Source organism: Amblyomma mixtum, chromosome 1 (genome assembly GCF_055824585.1).
Source record: "Amblyomma mixtum isolate Tamu chromosome 1, ASM5582458v1, whole genome shotgun sequence".
NCBI lineage: Eukaryota > Metazoa > Arthropoda > Arachnida > Ixodida > Ixodidae > Amblyomma > Amblyomma mixtum.
In genome coordinates, this window is record NC_143012.1 from 175,116,557 (window position 1) to 175,136,932 (window position 20,376).

At 47.2% G+C, this 20,376-nt stretch overlaps 2 non-coding genes across 2 annotated transcripts; both read left to right on the plus strand.

The window, feature by feature from the left end:
• Nucleotides 1-9,366: 9,366 nt before the first annotated feature.
• Nucleotides 9,367-9,439, plus strand: TRNAK-CUU (transfer RNA lysine (anticodon CUU)). Its single transcript has one exon. It is a non-coding gene; the product is annotated as a tRNA-Lys (tRNA).
• A 9,856-nt stretch (nucleotides 9,440-19,295) lies between these two features.
• On the plus strand, nucleotides 19,296-19,366 carry TRNAG-GCC (transfer RNA glycine (anticodon GCC)). Its single transcript has one exon. It is a non-coding gene; the product is annotated as a tRNA-Gly (tRNA).
• The last annotated feature ends 1,010 nt before the right edge of the window (nucleotides 19,367-20,376 follow it).

Consider the following 20,376-nt stretch of genomic DNA (forward strand, 5'->3'; position numbering starts at 1 on the left):
CAGATGTCAGGTTGAAAGCTCTTGACTTTAGTTGTTATCAAAGCTGCTGAGGCAAGAAAATTGTGTAAAGCACACATTTTACCCCATTAAAGGTGAAGCATAGAAGAACATACCATCAGATGAACCTGTGCTCACTGAAAAAATAATGCACACAGTACAATAAGAGCCAACAGCCCCTGTAAAAGAATTTAAAGGCCCAGATTGCAGTATAAATCATTCAATCATTCATAAATCAATATGTTCAGAACAATCCTTGCAAAGTTTCTAATCAGGTTATTTACTGAGCAGAACAAATAAAATGTACTGCACTCATTCTGCCCACACATTTTTGAAAAGGCATGAATGAATGCCTGACAGTGTAACAGACCTCTTAGCTGTTTTTCTTCCATTCACATAATATTAAATTAAAGATTACAAACAGCCTGACAATTGTAGATACATAAGGGAAAACTGTGCAATTACTCCTACCGGAAGCAAAAGAATCAAAACAAGCAAAAGCTACAAGAAACAATTATTACAGGTATAACAAATACAGATTAATTTTTTTTTCTTTTTGAAATGTTAGTCATACTGATCCTAGTGTATCAATAATGAGAGTGTGATTTTGCAAGAAGTGTGCTATAAAGTAGAATTGCTTTTCATGACATAGATTCTATTGTGCCGTGATTATACATTGTCAGCCTCACCTTATTTATGTTCTTTCCCAAGATGCCATCTTGGAAAGGCACTTTCATTTAACTTGCACGCACACACACACATCTTTTTCACTGCCAGAAAACTGCGCATGGTAATGCAGCAAAACACTGAACAATAATACAGCAGCTTCAGCTGCCCCTTAGGTTGTGCACAGATGGTACAGTAAAGAGCTCTTCGTGTGATCCACCAAAGCTGTCAGGTACATATATGCCAGTGTGCTGCCTTCCTGTACCTAGCTAAATTTTGTGGTTCCGCAACTTTCGATGGGAAGTGAATTTTGTTAAAAAGTTTCATATCTAAAAATGGTGATGAGTAATGTCTGTTTGTAAAAAAGACTATGGAAAGACCTAGAAACAGGAATATGCGAACACTTGGTGACATAAGACAGCTATTCAAAACACATTTGAAACATTCTTCAAGCTATATTGCCCACATGGAAAACATGAAGGAGTTGAAACAAATATTGTAATACCTTATCTAAGAGTATCATATCTGAGTTCTAATATTGTTTTTTTTTCTCATGGATACTAGAGTCAAGGATTTCACATTAAAGAGCAACCACAGAATCTTCCGTAATGTGACACAAACATACCATAATAAGCTAAGCTACCACTATAGTATAAGAGAATATGCTAGAATATTTGATTCAGTTCACATATTCCATTGAATTTCAGCTGCAGGAGAGAGAACCACGATTAAGTAAAATACCACTCTATCGTTAGCCTTTCAAATATTCCTAAAAGAGATCATTTTTTTTGTGCGTTAGCTGAAATTCCCTTGTCAGAAAATGATTTAAGCATATAATGCAACTAATGCATTGCTGCTTCAAAGTGTACTTGATCTGTGAGCAAAACTGCGCTGTCCATGCACTGGAAGACCAAGCACCTGAAGTTATCGAGCTGAAGCCATTAGTGATTAAATTTTTTTAAAGAGTATGGAAGATAAAATAGAATCCAGCAGTTTACCAGCCTCTATATATTGGCAGTTTACCACCAGGTTCAGTTTGGTTATTTAATTTAATAATGAACGACTATACAAAAAATTCTCAAGGATAGCGAAAAACAGAGCTCAAAAGCCAAGCAGGTACAGTTTGCTTGGTAAAATCCTATGTTTCATCACATCAAAGATTTTCTGAACACTAAGAAAAAAAGCGCAGTTAAACAATTTGTCAAATGATGAATACAGCTCAGCTGCAAATTTGTCATGAATTAATGCAATGCCCCTTCTTGTAATATCGCGTTCCTGATGATTAAAAAAAACAGAGACTGTTAAAAAATTTTGTCATGCATTCAAATAGGAATTTTTCTAGTATTTGGGATGGGGTCAATAACAGGTAAATTGGTCAGTAGTTCTCAATGCATTTTTTGCCTTCCCTTTAATAGTGGCCTATATCAAAGCTTATCAAATCATATGACAGAATTTTCCTGAAACCTTTCAGTCAAAAAGAATGGAATGTTTGCAAGAACATGATGATACCATGGTAGCAATGAAGTGGCCATATTTCACCTAAAAGTGCACTAACTTGGACAGATCCCCCTTCGAGAGCCTCAGAATGTATGCTAAAGCAGGTGAAAGTTTTTTTTAGTGCGCAAGTGGTGTTGTGTTACTGCCATTCTTGTTGCAAGCCTGAAATATTGATTGAAATTATCAGCATTTTATGATGGATTATTCAGCAAACCATCAGTGCATTGAGAGACCTTATCTCTTCCGTGAAGGGGGTTAATCTGCGACACCTTTGCAGGGTTTTTTGTTTGATTAATAACAACAGCAACAATGATGATAATGCTTTGTATGCATTAAAACAACTCTAAGTCTAAGAAATGCTTCTTAAATACTTCTGATGCAACTGCAGCACAAGCACTCACATTCGCATGAAGGCACAAAATAATCTTGTGACAACATGAGAAGATCTCTTTTGCAGCCTTCCTGTTCCTGACAAACCTCTCACCACTCCCCAACTTCGTTCTCTTCAGTGCATCCTCTTAAGATACACCCGTCACCCATGGCAATTTTTTTGTCTACTGTCTCAGAGCTTCCGCCTGCATGCCCCATTTGCTATCATCCCTATGCTAATCAGGAGCGTGCCCTCTTTTCTGCCCCATAATCATCATCATCAGCCCGACTACGCCCACTGCAGGGCAAAGGCCTCTCCCATGTCTCCCCAACTAACCCTGTCCTGTGCACAGTTGCGGGCACCGTATCCCCGCAAACTTCTTAACCTCATCCGCCCACCTAACTTTGTGCTGCCCCCTGCTATCTGTTTGCCTTCTCTTGGAATGCACTCTGTTACCCTTAAGGACCAGCGGTTATCTTGCCTTCGCATTACATGCCCTGCCCAAGCCCATTTCTTCCTCTTGATTTTGACTAGGATATCATTCACCCGCGTTTGTTCTCTCACCCACTCTGCCCTCTTCCGATCTCTTAACGTTACACCTATAATTTTTCTTTCCATAGCTCGCTGCGCTGTCCTTAAGTTAAGCTGAACCCCATTGACTTTCAATTACAGCATTATCCATAGCATCGGACAAGCTGATATGGACCAGATGGCTTTGGTGACCCTGGCACAAGATATCCACGGCGCTTCATGTTGCATCATAATAAATCTGTTTCTATCTCTCTCTTAGACACACATACAGCTGCTGCAGCATCCATGTATGTGTGTGTTCCTTAATTTGAATGTGGGTGTTTGCGCTGCAGTTACATCTGAAGTGTCAAACAAACTTGCCTGAAACCTCGTTTTCGTCTTAATATATTTTGTATACTGGTGATTATGTTGGAGTGCCTGTCTATTCTTTAGCTTGGTGGGTGCCATATATCAACTTTCTTCCCTTTGTGTAAATTAAATGGATGATTTGTTGCTTCACCCCACGTCTTTAAATAATGCTGCTCATTCACCTACCTCTTTTTTGTACGGTATATTGGACAGTTCACCACTTGCTTTTGTTCTGCTGTTCAGTATGCTGTAATGAGTATGTGTGTGCAGTTTACGACCGTGTAGAATGAGACCATGGTTTTATGTGGTTTATCGTACGTCCCAAAGTGACTCAGACTATGAGAGACGCCGTAGTGGCGGGCTGTGGATAATTTTGACCACTTGGGGTTCTTTAATGTGCACCGACCGACATTGCACAGTACAAAAGGCCTCTAGCATTGCGCCTTCATTGAAATGAGGCCAACAAGACTGGGACCAGACCCGCATCTTTCAGGTCAGCAACTGAGCACCACAACTACTAATCCATCATGGCAGCTTGCCCATGCTTTTCATTCAGTGTTTCGGTATATACACTGCATTTGTCATCACCTGTTGCGTCACCTTGACAAGCCACTGACAGCAGTAGCTTTTTGTGGCTGCACCCTCTTTGCACGAAAAGAAAATTCAATTTGAATTTAAAGAAATTATGCGTTAAAATATTTTGTTCCATCACCTTACTTATTCACTCTCAAGGCTCAAGGGCATTATTTAGAGAAATGGGTGAACAGAACAAATCATTAACAGAACAAATCAGTTGCAGCTTTCTTGAAGGCGATGTTATTGACGATCACAGTGACAAAGGCAAAAAAGTAGTTCCAGTCGTTACTGGTGTGTGGATAAAATGAACATATGACGTGCGAGAACACAGACTTTAAACATGTGGTCATTACGTGATGAAATATAGGGCTCATTGTAGTGCTCGTGAAAAGCTGAACATCAGTGCACCAGAGGAAAGAAATAGAAGTTGTAAAACAGAAAACAAGACTCTCTGTAGTGTTGAAACTGAATGGTAAAAAGAAAGAAAAATTTATAGTAAAGCAAAAGAAATATCAATGTTGTTTTGACAAATTTGGCATCAAAAAAGGGCATTTGAAATGTTAAAAACATCTTGCCATCCTAATATCACTCCCAAATTTTAAGAAGAATCGCAGACGATTTTAGAGTGTGTGGTAAAATAACTATTTTGATTGAAATTTAATACCCGCCTTTGCTGCTCTGCCAATGCCAAAACTGGTAAAAATTTTTCTCGAAACATGTAATACCTAGGAGCACGATTTGAAACACTTTTTGTATAATGTGTCCATACCTCTGGATTGTAAAGTTGAGATTTTGGGGCATGGTCAAAGGTGTCTACCACTCATATTAGTAAGACAGCAAGAGCTGAATTACAACTATCCAACATTAAAATGATCATTACACTGCAAGATCAAATAGCCCCAGTTGAAGGACTCATTGTGCTTCTGCAAGTTCCAGCGGTTCTCACTAAGCTGGTCCCAACAATACATGATCCCAGCTCTTTGAACAGCACTTCAAAAAACCTTGTTAGCAGAAGCACGAAGTTGGCAGTGCACAAAGTGCCATGAAATTACGTCCGACCATGCTCACGGTGAGGACCTCATTTCAATAGCAACTAACATACACAAATATCTACACAGTAGCAAGATTTATTACAATGAAAAAAAGGTTTTCCTTGCTGCTAACCAATACCAAGTTGCCGATTTTGAGTATTTGTTACACCTACGGACAAATGAAATGTGCCTTGTGAATTACTTCTGCTTTATATGCATTGCTTACAAGGTGAGTTATTATTGAGAAAGTTGGCTTAGAATTGAAGAAAGCATATCATATCAGCTTGAGAAGTTTAAGCACACAAAGAAGGAATGAAGACATGGGAAATGAGCTGCAACCAAACAATTTATTTCCTGGCTGAAGCACTTACAGAGGAAGAAATGAATCATTATTAGTATGGCTTCAATGCAAAGCAATACTGCAATTCAATAAGAAATTCAAAAGACAAGCCAGTTATGAAAGTTGTTCACGTGCCATCATGTCTAAGCTATTATAACCGGTACCCTAATCTCTTAAAAGACGTTCAATCTCATAGGTAAATGAATGTGTCTTAAAGGGGGAGGGGTATACTCCATTGCCACGCCATCTAGCATGACCTACTGACAGAATTAAGTATTCCCACAGAACACCACTGCAGTACACCAATTGTCTGGAATGTCTTTTCTGCCACCCATGCTTTCTAACACAAAATGTGCGTGGATTCAAGCAAGACAGCTTGAGGGAAGTCGTACAAAACAATTAAGGATTCCGAACCTGATGGCCACCTTTTTGACGTAAATTGAGGAATATATTGCGGGCTTAGGGCACAACTGCTGTTAGCTTTGGTGCATAGGGCACACTGTGTCGTGAAGTTTCTATTTTGCCTTAATAGTAGAATGAAACTTTGGTCACTGACCATGTCGAACACATTGATTGACATTTCAGAACCCTAACAGGTTGCTCGTTCAAAATGAAGGACTGGTCATGAAAAAGCAGCTCCTTAACTAATCAGGGCAATGACTTTGCATACGCCTAGTGAAGGTTTGTTTCCCTTTGTTCTGATTACTGTCTTCAGCATCGTCTATATTATAAAGGATTCCAGGTGCAGCCACACTTACAAATTTCTTTCAGTGGCAAAGATTTCCACATTCTCCCAAGCAATTTCGCGCCCTAGTTGTGCACGTTCTGCCACAGCAGCTGTTCGATTCCTGCCGACATCACTGCGATGCTCTTTCAGCCGCCTGGGTATGTTTCTAGCTGTCTCCCCCTACGTAGACCGAATTAAACGTCGCAAGGTAAACGATTCCAGGGAACTTCGAACGAGGCAGAGCATCTTCAACATTTGCACAATCCCCGCGCAATTTACCAGTTAGGACGTGGGCAATATTCACCTGGTGCGTTTTGAAAACTCCTGCCCTTCGTCTAGAATGTACAGGGTCGTCCACTCTTAGGACGAACACGCTAGTGCGTGGCCCCACTCAGGAGGGCCACTGCGCACGACACGGCCGCGCATCGAAGCGAAGTGGTAGATGTCGTGAAGCACCACGTCCAGGTCCAACTTCTCCTGCGCCACTTGGCTGCCATGAGCGGCCGTGCCGGACACAGTGGCCCTCCACAGTGGGGCCACGCACTAGCGTGCTACGGGTGGACGACCTTGTAGATACGGAACTACTGCTCGCTTCAACTGACGAATGCCTCAGGGACTGCAAAACCACCGTGCCTGGATCGTATTTTTGACCGTGGCCCCACGTTGTACTGAATTCACATTATTAACATGCATAGCCCCACGTTGTACTGAATTCACATTATTAACATGCATATCCTCTGCGGAAATCAGGTTGAATGCTCGAAACGAATGAGCGCACATATTCATGTCGATTAATTATAACAAGATTTTCCGGAGAAAGGTGGAGCGTCCTCGAAGGCACTGCACAAGCGCAAGCACCCAAACAACGCAAACACACAAGAGTCCTTTCACAACGAATCAAGCGATCACAACGCGTCACGCAAAAGTCAAGGTCACATATACACGGTGGGAATGATGCAAAACGCCTGCATGACCATAGGAAACTTTACCACACCGCCTAAAATCGAAGCGCGACCCCGAAATCACACGTCCAGGCGTGGACAGAGGCTGACCAAACAAGCAAACGATGCAAAAACGGCGGCTCAAAACCCGTCCGCCAACAATAAACGAAGCCAAGGCAATCCATGGGTGAAAATAACGCTTTGGGCCGGCTTTTCGTTATTTCCACCGGGTCGCAATAACGCTTTGGCTTGGATTTCCGTTATTCTCACCCGGTCGCAATAACGCCGGCCCTGCAGAACATCGTTTTCGGCCCAACACTAGCCAAGCCAAGTAAGAAATCTCGTCTTTCCGGTATTCTCGAGGTGGAAGTGGAAGAAGTCGGCGCCAGCTTTTCCGCTAAGCTCGGTCACTCCGATCCACCCGAAAGCGCAAAGGCCTCGTGTAGCAGAAAAGCCGGCGTCGATGTTGCCATCGACGTGAGGAAAAAATTACGTGAGGCTCCCATAGATGGCGACAGCCACACCAGCGGCGCGACAGAAACCCAGAAGCGCCCAAACATCAGAAACACCGGCACGTTCGTACGGCTTCGTAAAAGCGGGGCTTTGTAAATTTATGCAGTGTGATATTTCATGTCATGATTGAGATTCTTTAAGAGGAGAGAGCGTCCGTGTTTGCACGTGACGTCACTTCCGCCCCCATCAAGCGCTTGCGGCCATGCTGCCGAACCATTCGGCCGTCCCCGCTCATCCACCCTGCGATGCCTGACCACTCCTTGGACGTTTTGGATTATTTTCTTATCTTTCGGGCGTGATGCCTACACCACGGAGGAATGAACCATTCAGTGCAGGCCACTGGTCTGAACTTATTCGATCGGCGCGCGTACGCTACGCAGACAAAATGAAAATTCACGCTGCGACCGGTAGTGGACGCGTCGATGTGCGTTGATATGTTCTCTGAAGTGACCCAGAGGGATATCGTGTACTCTTTCCAGCTTTGTGAAGTTGGAAGAACTGAAAGTCTTCGAATCAATGGAGGCACACAACGACTTCTAGAGTAGATAGGTGAGAAACCTGTCTGCGATGCGCCTACGAGACGAAAAGCTCGGCCTCGATCGGCACGCCGCTTTCTCTGCTGTCATTGCTCGCTGCGGTCGTGGCGATCCGAACCGGCTTGCCTAGTGCTGTAGCTAGGATGCAGCGACGGCGGACCCAGTCTGTGTTTGTGTTGTCAGACAAATCGGGTGCACATGGCGTCAATCAAAACAGCAGCGTTCACTTCAGGGTGTAGCCATTGCTTCCCACGTTTTCGCAAGCATTTAGTGGACGACACAAGCCTCTTAGCTGTCACAAAGTGCGCTCCACACACAACTAAATATGGGCGGTTGGGGTCCAAATCGTAGCGCTTAATGCGAGCCAGCCACAGCTCGCGCAGATTCGTACGTACTGCTGCATGCCTACGAGATTATCTTATGAATGCAGATGAAGTTCGTGTTAATCGGGTTCTTGTTTCACCTGGAGCTGTAGCTACGGTTGGAGCAGCCAAGGGTGGCACACAAAACCATACTGAATCCACGGATGGACGAGAACCGACACGATGCGAGCTAACATAGGCAGCGGTAAGCTAGAGGCGGTCTGGTGGTGGTTCGGCAGCATGGCCGACTCGCAACCGACGGCCGCCGGATGTGACGCCGGTGCAAGCTTTGTATAGGAACCACTCTCGCGTCATGTCCCTAAAGGCGGAGCAGTTTTTTCCCTTTTCTGCAGGATTTGATGGCATACCGCCATATTTGCTGCGAGCTGTCGAGCGCAGCATTCGTCTTGCAGAATAACATGGTGAGAGGGGAACGTGAGAGAGGAGAAAAAAAAGTGGTGATAACCAACGATAACCAACACTTCTTAGCCGCCGCGGTGGCTCAGTGGCTCTGGTGCTCGGCTGCTGGCCCGAAAGACGCGGGTTCGATCCCGGCTGCGGCGGTGGAATTTCTTTGGAGGAGAAATTCCAGAGGCCCGTGTACTGTGCGATGTCAGTGCACGTTAAAGAACCCCAGGTGGTCGAAATTTCCGGAGCCCTCCACTACGGCGTCTCTCATAGCCTTAGTCGCTTTGGGACGTTAAACCCCATAAAACCAAACCAAACCAAACCAAACCAACACTTCACACCGCTTAGCACTTTCACAGGATGGCGCAGATGCCAGGCCGCACTCTACGACGCTGCCTACCTTCTGCTCCACCTCCTCCACCTGCTCAAGTGCGCGTGCTGTCACTTTGCCAACTCACTCTCGCCACCTGTACTTCTTGCTCCCATTCTTTGGGCACTCATTTTGGGAGGAGAAAACCGTGTCGCCCGGCTAGCTCAGTCGGTAGAGCATGAGACTCTTAATCTCAGGGTCGTGAGTTCGAGCCCCACGTTGGGCGCGAAATTTTTTTTCATGTTCTTGATAAAATTTGAGTTTTTAGTGACGCGTTATTCTCGACCACCCAAAAATGAACTCTGTTCCCTCGTGGTCTTGAAATTGAATGCTTTTGCGCGGAATTCGCTGTCGTAGCACACGGGGTCACCTTCATCGTGATGCGTCTAATCAAATACCCCTGAATTTGATCCATCCTGTCGTCCTGGACGGACGGAGGTTAGGAGCCTTCCCTCTGAAACGGGGTTGTAGTAGTTGCCACGACGCTTGGCTTTCTTTAAATATAATTAAGCAGACAAGGGAGGGGAAATGAAGGGCTCGTTATACATATGAAAACCAAGGAACATGGGGGATTTTTATTTATTCATTATGTGCTGTTGGTCAATGGAGAATAGTACTAAATATGTTATCGCTTAAAGATAATTGATTAGAAAAGCAGAAGAAAAAACAACTACGTGCCGCCGGTGGGAATACATATATATATATATTATATATATAGGTTGCGAAAACGTGAAGTGCTTGGCTGCTTATAAGAATATATAGCGAAGTATACGCTTCGTTAAACGAAACATATTTATTGAACTCGACGTTTCGATCGGAAGACCGATCTTCTTCAGGAGTGATTTTACATTGTTAATGCATCCCCTTTTTATAGGGGTGGGCACAGAACAGGTAAGTGGGAAACACAAAGCACATAGCAGAAAAATACGCATAAAAATTATTAGAGGCAGTGCGACCCCCCCCCCCCCCCCACACACACACACCAAAAAAAAAAATAAGAGAGTGCGAGGAACAGGTACTCAGTCAGAAAATACAACGTCCAGATGCGGCCTCTGCTTTGTTAAGCACCACAGGCTTGCTTATTGACAGGCGTGTCCATCTGGGAGGTGCTCGACAGGTGCGTGGCCGAGCAACAACTTTCGTAGAAAAATGCGAAAACTTGTTCCTTCTCCTGGCCGCGAGTGCAAAAAAATATAAAATATGACCCTCCAACAGAGAGAGCAGACAACAGAAAAAAAGAAAAAAAAGAGAAAATGAAAAGAGCAAGGAAGAAACCTCGAAAAAAAAAGTGAAATAGGTAGAAGAAAACCTTTAAAGTAGTGCTTTTTCTTTGCACCCAGCAATAGTGCACCCACCCCTGGTTGAGGGGAAGTGTTGGAAGGAATGTAAAAAATATATAAAAAAATGTGAGCTTACATAGTAAAATTAAAAAGGAAAAAATAAAAAAATAAATTGTGTGGCATTCCCGTGACCACAAGGTGAGCACACCCGGGGGGGGGGACGGCACAGGTGTGGCATGCAGAAAGGGGTATGACCTCATACGACTTAGTCAGTGGTGCTTTGTTTAATTTCGTAGGCCCCTGACCTCGGAAGAGAGGTGAGGGTGCCGTAAGTTTCATTAATGCCATTTTGCACTGTGTTAAATTTAAAAATAAAATATGATTCTCGTTGCTCGCGCTCACGAGTGTTTTTGAAGCCACTCTGTAGTATTGTTACTTTAAGTTTGTCAAACTCGTGACCTTTCTCGCGGAGGTGTTTCGAAAGAGGGAGGTTGGGGAGGTGGTGGTGGTGAAAACTTTTAATTTCTGAAATAGAGTTTGGGAGCCACAGAGTGGCCACGCTACATGGTCGGCGTCCCTAGTCCGGGACACCGCATGACAATGCCCCGTCTCTAGCCCGTTTCACCAGAGCCCTTTGGGACTCAAGCGAGGAGCAGTTGAGAAGGGCAGTCTCCCATGCCTCTCTGGAAGGGGTAGGGGAAGGGGGGAGGTGGGGATTTTGAGTACATGCCCACACCATGTGGAAGATATCACAGGTCTCCCCACAGTGTAGGCATCGCCCATCCGTGTTAGGATCGTAATGCTTTAAGATCGCAGGACAGAGTAGAGTACCTGTCTGCAGGCGCCTTAAAGTTCGCTCCTCCGTCTTACTCAGCCCCTTTGCAGGGGCCGGGAAAAGGCGGTGGATGTCGCTATAATGCGTTATAATTTCCTTGAATCGCAGCAGCGGCTGGTTAGTCTCCGAGCCAGAAGAGCTGGGATGAGGAGCCCGGTGAGTAAGCGCTCGGGCAGCCGCGTCAGCGGCCTCATTACCTCGTAAGCCCTGGTGGCCAGGAGCCCAAATGATTCTTTTGGGTGTTGGATCAGTGGCAGTCCGTCTTAGAATGCAAGCAGCTAAGGGGGAGATCTCCCCTGCCAAGTAATGATCACATGCTTTTCGGGAGTCCGTAATGATGATTCTCGAATTGGCGTGGGCGGCAGCAAGCGCTATCGCTACTTCCTCGGCTCGCATTGAATTCGGGGCTCGAAAAGAGAGTCCATCAACGTGCATTTCCTGGTGAACGACAGCGGCCGTGTAAAATCCCGTGGGCGATGGGCCTGCTACGTCTACATAATATACACCGGGTCGGGAGCCGTGTTGTCTCTCAAGAGCCCGAGCCCGCGCTTGTCGCCTGTTTACGTGCATGTCGGTGTCCATGTTACGAGGGAGCGGGGAGACCCAGAGCATATGGCGCCACAGTACTGGGATACGCTCCGCCTCCTCTGGAGTGCAGTCGTGTTGGATGTGTAAGCGGTTTAGCAGGCGGCGCCCAGGGGCCGTCTGCATGAGCCGCGTGTATTGGTTCACGAGGTGGGCCTCCCGCAGCTCCTGGTAGGAGTTTAGCACCCTCAATGCCTTGAGTTTGGCGTTAGAGGTAGCCACCGGGAGATCCAGGGCTCGCTTAGTTGCCTTGCGGATGACGGCGTCTATTCGCGCCTCGTCTTGCTTAGTAGTGCGGAGATATGGCACGGCGTAGAGGATCCGGCTAGTCACGAAGGCATAGACGAGCCGAAGCGCGTCCCTGCCCCGCAGACCGCCCCGCTTGTTGGAAACGCGGCGGATCATGCGCCCTACCTGTTCGCCTACTCTCTTGAGTTTCAGAATGGTGGAGTCCGGTCTGAGTCTGTGGTGAATGAAAAGGCCCAGAATACGGAGCTCCTCCACCTCTCTAATAGGACCTCCTGACAGAGAGATGTGAATTGCTGTCCTATCCTTTGGGTTCGCTCTGACATGCAAAAGCTCTGATTTCGCTGGAGCACATTGGAGCCCACAGTCAATGGCATACGCATCGACTATGGAAGCGGCCTGCTGAAGGCGGGCCTCCATGTCCCCAAGGCTCCCCTCAGTGGTCCAAATTGTAATGTCATCTGCATACAACGCGTGTTGAATGCCTTCCACCCGGGCCAGTTGGCTTGGGAGGTGCATCATAGCTGTGTTGAACAGGAGCGGTGATAACACCGCTCCCTGAGGGGTACCCCGTGTTCCCATCATGTAAGGGCCGTATTCCTCGCCCTCAATCCGAAGAAAGGCCTGGCGATTAGTCAAGAAATCTCTTACATACGCGTGGGCCCTAGCCCCACAATCGGTAGAACTCAAGTTGGCCAGGATGCTTCCGTGTTTAACATTGTCGAAAGCTCCTTTCAGATCAAGGGCGAGGGTGGCTTTGTCATTGTGTTGCATAGTTGTGGGTCGTATTACATCCCTGTGCAGCTGGAGAAGGACATCCTGTGCAGACATGTGGGGGCGAAACCCGAACATGGTAACTGCAAAGAAGCCCTTACTCTCCAGGTATGGAGAGAGGCGATCCCGAACCATCGTCTCCATAAGCTTGCCCGCACATGAGGTCAGTGATATGGGCCTCAGGTTGTCCGTATTCACGGCCTTACCTGTTTTAGGGATAAACGTCACAAGTGACGTTTTCCACTCGGGAGGGAGTGGACGCCCGTCCCAGATCTGGTTGATGTATTCTAATAAATGGAGGTAGGCTGAGTCCGGTAGGTTCGCCAACAGGTTCACTGTTATGTGATCCCGTCCCGGAGCCGTACCCCGGCGCATTTTTGCTAAGGCCGCCTTAAGGTCGTGCAACTCAAAAGGGGCATCAAGTGTTTCATTAGGCCTGCCAGAGTACATGTACTCAGGCCCAGGCGGGTCCTCCGTACGACAAAGATATCTGTTGCACAGAGTGTCCGCAAGTTGCGCCGTCGTACCTTGATACCCTTGCAGAGCCCGCCGGAGCTGCTTTTGCGTCTCCCCTCTCGTTTGAGAGGGGTCGATTAGACTGCGAAAGAGACGCCACGTCCCCTTCGAGCTCATCTGATGAGCTGCGGCGTCGCAGCGTGCTATCCAATTTGAATCTGAGAGTTCGGCAGCATACGCTGCAGCTTGCTCTGTGAGTTTGACTATGCGGTCGCGTAATTTGCGATTAGCTTTCTGCTTTTTCCACCGTTTAGTTAAGCTCCGGCGCGCCTCCCACAAATGCAGGAGGTGGGTGTCCACTGCGGGGATCTCTTCGGTGGTTTGTAGTGTTGTGACGTGTTGTTTCTGAATGTTGTATATGTGGTTAGCCCACTCCGCGTAGCCGCCGGAAAATAGTACGGGAGGGATAGTGTGATTTCGGAATTTGTGCCAATCGGTCAGCTTGGCCTGACCCCATTTTTTGCGCGCTGCCTTCGCCATGAGTGTAATCCGGAGAAGGAGGTGATCGCTGCCTAGAGAATCTCCCAAGTTCTCCCAAGCAGCCGCTCTAGCATTTTTGACGAGAGAAAGGTCTGGACACGTGTCGCGGGTTACCGAATTCCCCACTCGGGTGGGATACGCCGGGTCCGTGAGCAACGTGAGGCTGAGGGTGGAGATGAGCTCCGCCAGCTTACGTCCTCTTGCCTGTTCGAAGTGGTAGCCCCAATGAAGGCTGGGAGCATTGAAGTCTCCAACGATCACTAGAGGCTCTTTGGCTGCCATTTTTATCGCGCGAAGGAAGATTTCATTAAAAGTTACGCGCGGCTTATGCGGAGGGCAGTATATGTTGAGGATATGTATTGACGGGTCGCGGCGTCTGAGAGGCAGTACCCGGACCATTGTATATTCTTGCTCGGTACTCAAGTCTAAGTCGACCTGAACCCCGGTGTAAGCCTTATTCACCAGGATGCAAGTAGAGGGGCCCCCCTGAAAGGTGCTGTAGCCTGATAATTTAGCGTCTATGCCGGGCTCCTGCAGGGCAACGAGTGCCGGCATGTCACCTAGGGACTGCAGGTAGAGCTGGAGGTGTGACCGTTTTTTCCAAGCCCTGAAACCCCTGCAGTTCCATTGAATGATTTGGAATTTTTCAAGGTTTTTATCATTCCTATTAGATGTGCTAGCCATGTTGTTCTATTTATTTACGGGGGAGCGGTCTAGCTCTGGCCGGGAGCCAGCGCAACCCCAGCGAGAGGCCGCACCGACCCAACAGCTGCCGAGCCTGAACCGTGTTCCTTCGCTGCCTGGCGGGAGGCTGTCTTACGTTTGAGGTGAGGGGAATCGGAGCTAGTGGCGTTCTGAATTTGGGTGCTGACCCAGGGCTGCATGGCTTTAAGGACCGAGTCAGTGACCTGGGCCATAAGGTCGGGAAGTGCTTGCGTTAAAGTTGCCTTGAACATGTCCTGGAAGGAGGATTGGGTATGTGAGCGGTGGTTATTAAATCTGAAACGGAAGGAATTGTCTGTTTGGCCTATGTATTGCATTCGACAGACGCCACACTCGAGCATGTAAACCACGTTGCTGGAATCGCAATTCAGGTCTTCCCGGATAGAATGCTTGAAATTTGAATGGGTGCTTTTAGCCAGTGCCGTGGTTTCCATGTGTTTGCAGACTTGACATCGGCTTTTTTTGCATGGTGTGCAACCTACAGCTCTCGGTTTATTGACTGTCGAATGGACAACATGGTTTTGCAGATTTTTTGGTCTTCTATATGTTACTTGGGGGACCGTTGTGAAAATATTTGAAAGACGGTCACTCTGTTCTATGATATTAAAGTGTTTTTTGGTTGCCACTGGACGCTGGACCCCTCAGCGACAGCCGTTCCTCTTTTTATGCGAAGCATATTACAATAGGTAACCCAAGCCCTTCATGACGGTTACACGCCGTGCACACCACGTGACACAATGACGTCACGACAGATGAGAGATGGGGCTCCAACTCGTGCCGTCGCTGCGGTTGCACGCCGTGCAGACCACGTGGTATGGTGACGTCACACCACGTGACACAACACGTCACGACAGATGAGAGACTGGGCTCCAACTTGTGCTCTCGCTGCGGTTGCACGCCGTGCAGACCACGTGGTATGGTGACGTCACACCACGTGACACAATGACGTCACCACAGATGAGAGACTGGGCTCCAACTTGTGCCGTCGCTACGGTTGCGCGCCGTGTGAATGACGTGGTATGGTGACGTCACACTCCCGCGCATATCGAAAGCGCGTTCACACTCGGTGTAGGTGAAACGCTCGCTCCACCGGGCAGGCGGATGCGGCTTCCGTGGCAATCCAGGCGCGCACCCAACGCGCGTCTCGGGGTTAGTCGGCGTTCCGCTGTAGCCATGCCGTTGTCTTCCCCCACGACGAAGGCTTCTAGTGGTTGTATTAAAATGACCAAGTATTCAACCAAGGAAAGCCATGTATTACCAAGCCTAGCCATCAATATGCTTCGCATCTGACTAGGCTTAACCTTAGCTAAGCCTCAGCCATTTTATATAATAAGGAATCTTCGGTGATTGTTCCCGTGGCATACGTGCGTCTCGTATGCACGTGTGCGGGAGGGGAAACGAAGAGGAAGGCGGAGGTTCGGAACGCGGCGAGTTCAGTGCTTTTTGTGTGCGTGCTCGGAACCTCTCCTTTCCTAGGTATTTGATTGGCTGGCATCCTTTCCCGAGTATTTGATTGGTTGCTGTTCCCGCCCAGGGCGGAGACAGAAGGCTTAAAACGGAATGCTCCCAGTTAAGTGGGGCTGATTTTCGTGTAATGAACGGTTCAGTCATATTGTAAATAGTTTTCTCATTGCTTGTTTCTTCTTGTTATGCGAAGCATACTAAAATAGCCCAACCCAGCTCCTCGAGCGCGGCGGTGTCGTTACCATTGACCTTTCGTGACCTCCATGTCATATCACGTGATGCGTGACGTTACAGCAGATGAAAAACGGGGGCCCAACTCGCGCCGTCGCGCGAGGCGTCGTGACCAAGGATGACCACGTGGTGCGTGACGTCACAGCAGATGAGAAACGGGGGCCCAGCTGGCGCCGTCGCGCGAGGCGTCGCGACCAATGTGTTTCCTGCTTCTGCCGCTAGGTGCGCTGTAGTGAACACGTGATGCTGGCGCGGCGGTATACAAGGGGGTGCGCCTGCCTCTGCTAGGCGTACACGGGATAGAGATGCCTCCCGGAGACAGGCCTGCTCGTTGGAATGAGAAGCAAAAGGTGCGGCGTGCTACAGAGACTGATGAAGAGCGTGAAGAACGTCTAACCAAGCGGCGTGCTCGATATGGAACTCGGCGACAATATGCTTCGCATCTGACTAGGCTTAACCTAAGCTAAGCCTCAGCCATTTTTTTTATTTATGTGTTAATATATAGTTAACATTCTTGTCCTGCCGTCGAGTAATGTGATTGTTTGCGAGTCCGAACCATCTATTTATCACCATCAAATGTTTCCTCACATCGCCACGTGAAGGGGAACGCAACTCAGCCATTGTCCGGTGTGGTTCGGTCTTGTGTATGCATCTTTGGCTGGTAAAAAATTCGTTAGCATGCCATACCATCAGGCCCACCCATTCAGCCTTGCTTATGGAAGAGGCCGTAGTCTTTTTTTTTCAAGTGCACAGTTCTGGGCTTGGGATGCAATGTATAGGGAGGACCCTTTGCTTTTCGGTAAAACCTGGTTTCTCGGGACATGAACGTTTGAGTGCAGTGGGGCCGTGCGGGGGCCCACGGACCTGTGTGTCCCAAACTCCGCAGTTGTAAATAAAGTTATCACCACCAACACCACCCAGTTGTTGCACCCCAAAAAGATTCTTAAAGATCAGCTCAACTTCTGCATGCAAATGTGCCTGAAAGAAAGTGTAGTTTGCTGGTGCACAAAGGTCATAAACAGTTGGAGAGTAGTGGATGTCTCGTATTTCTTCTAAGGTATATGTTTAACAAATGCTGGTTATTTTAATTCGTGTGTGATGCTTGTTGTTCGTCGAGTCGCATATATTTTAAATTCAATTTGGAACTACAGGTGCTGAGTGGTATTTCATTGCAAAAATTATACCCATAACTATTCAGCCTTGTTTGAAGGTAGGCGCACATTTTATATGGGCGCTTTGAAGTCAGAATGGTGGATGAGTCTTCTGTGAGTTTTCTTCAATGGAACGAAGGCAATTGGATTGAATCTTTGGTACTGTGTCACCCAGCCAATACTTCTCCCAAGGACCAGCAAGCTTCTGAGTATCTATGGCTCAATGCTCGGAGCTGTCACTGCCCTCCGAGGCAGACTGCGTTAACCGGTGCAACGCCAGTGGCTCGGAGCTAACAAACATTTGACACCATAGAACTATACACAGTCGTTCTGGGGCCGTGAGCAAATAATTGTTAACGAGGTCTCGGTAAATGATGTTTACTGTAGAAAGCTAGTGTGAAATAAGACTAATTGTGCTTACTGAAAATGGTGTTTTTCTCACCCAGTGAAACAATGCAGTGCATATCAAATCTGTTATCTCTCACTGATTCCTGAATTTTTTTTCAGCTGCAAGCGACCAAGGTTGCGTGGAAGTCCAGCAAGCCACCAAGTTGCGTGCGATTTTGTGCCAGCAGCCATGAACAGGCTGGGAATATTGCAAATTGCCACTGGTTACATTCACTCAATAAAGCAAGCTTTTATTGCAAGTACAGTGTATTTGGCACTGCATTGCTTTGGGATGCATGCATTGAGCTGACTGCTAGCTCTGCAGCTATATACCCATGTGTATGCAGCAAAAGTGCTTCATGAACAATAATGGGGTACAGCAAACAAGACACAAGGTGGACAACAAGACAGACTACAGGACAACCAGACAGACCACAGGACAACAAGATATACTACAGGACAAGACAGACTGCAGGACCACAGGACAGACAACACATATGACATGCCAAAAACATGACAAACACAGAAATTTTCTTTTGTAATCCTGTGGTGTTTTTTGACTGGGTTGTCAACCACTTTTCAAAAAAAAAAACTGAAGTTCTTGCCCACTGTAAAGGGCAGCTGGCATGGGCGCTTCTTGAGGCATCATTCATTCACAAATTGGGAAGCGATAAGTGCGTCAGTGAGGCGTCGGTTGTTTTAAACAGGAAACAATCTGCTGCTAAATGCTGAGTAATCTGTTCGGTGTAGCGCTTTGAAGGTTCGGCAGCTGCTGCCTGTTTTTTTTTTCATGCTCCTTTCATCGTTTTTTTTAGCCCCCAGATCATCTTAGTTCAGTTTAGGCCTTGATATCCAGCCGCCTCCTCACATAAGAGGATAGCTGGGCATGCGGGTTTGATTCCTCGAGCATGAAAATTCGATTCCACTTTTTTCACCTGCAAGTTAGCGCTCGTTATGTGCGTCCCTTTCATGTCAAGCTTGTTTCTCTCGTGCTAAGCCCCCTCCTAAACCATACGAACAATGTTCGTTTTAAGTTAAAGGAATAGAATAGAATTAGCATAGAATTGATATGTATAATTGAAATGGAATTAGAGTGAAATTGGACTAGAATATGAATAGAATGTGAGTGTTCGCAGTAGCCGTACGTAAGTTGCTTAAGTGCCCCCGGTAATTTTTATTGTTAACCCATCCCACAGAAGTTCAGTGACCAGCATAACGCATAATGTGATGAGATAACCCCTGTTGGCCTAATCTGGTCGCCTATATTGGTGGCGCGGTCCGCTCACTAGGCGCTTTGTAACGACAGTTCTCCGCAGAGGAGACGCCAGCCGGTCCAATGACCTACACGAAGGGAAACTTCCGCAACGAGCTACGATATAAATAGATGGGCAGTATGCTTGCGGAACATCTGCGTCGGTGGTTCAGTGGTAGAATACTCGCCTGCCACGCGGGTGGCCCGGGTTCGATTCCCGGCCGACGCATGTTCCTCTTTTGGGGCATTCGTTTTTAGAAGAGGAAAGGTGCAGTCCTTTATATAATTTTTCGCATACAATGGCCATGCAGCTTCTGCCACATAGATGTGCGTAATTTGTATCTTTTGTAACGAATATTTTTTCCACCGCCACACAGAAAATTTTATAGCCACACCTGCACAGTCCTACTTTTCCAAGATTGCGGCGTTATCTAGCGTCCAAAGAGCAGCTGGACGAGGAGTCGGTGGATAAGGAGCGCGATTGGGAAGAACAGCCAAGAGGTGAAGAGGTTGTGGGGTGAGACGGTTGCATGGCGGAACGGCGCCGTTCCTTCCCCATGTATTAATAATGCCCATGCACGGGCACAGGCAGGTAAGCGGAAACACGCTGCGTATCAAGCACAATGGTTGCTCGTATTCGACACGCTATAACGTAACAAAGTAGCTGTTAAACCGCATTCCGGGCAGCGAGCTTAGCGCTGACAGTCGCAACATCATTCGGGAACGAATGTCAGCGCTAGGCGGGAGCTGATCCAGACGAGAGGGTGCGCAGTGCTCGGGATACTGCACGTAAGTGGGAGGTGAGCTACGGCCTCGGTACGCTGCCTGCAAAGGCGGTGCACAACATCCCGAGTTGCAATTACACGTGCTGGAGACATCGAGGAAAAACCAAGCTGAGGTAATTGGGAAAGAAGCTGGCTTTGCATTGCTGTCACCGCGTGGCGCTGAACTCTCAAGATCCGGAGACGAAGCAGGCGCTCTGTGCACTTCACTTTTAGCACAATTAACTCAGGTCTGGTGATTTTAAAAGATTCCACTGATGAGGTGCTTACAATACATTGCAAGACCATGAGATGGCCACATCAGGGAAATATAGATATCTCGGGGTATGGATCAACGAAGGACAGATACACATGGAACAGCACGAACAGACTTAGGGCGAAGAGATGCCGCGATAATTAAGCATGGTGCGCTATGGGTGCGCAACTATGCAGTTGAGGGAGGTATATGAGAAGGAAT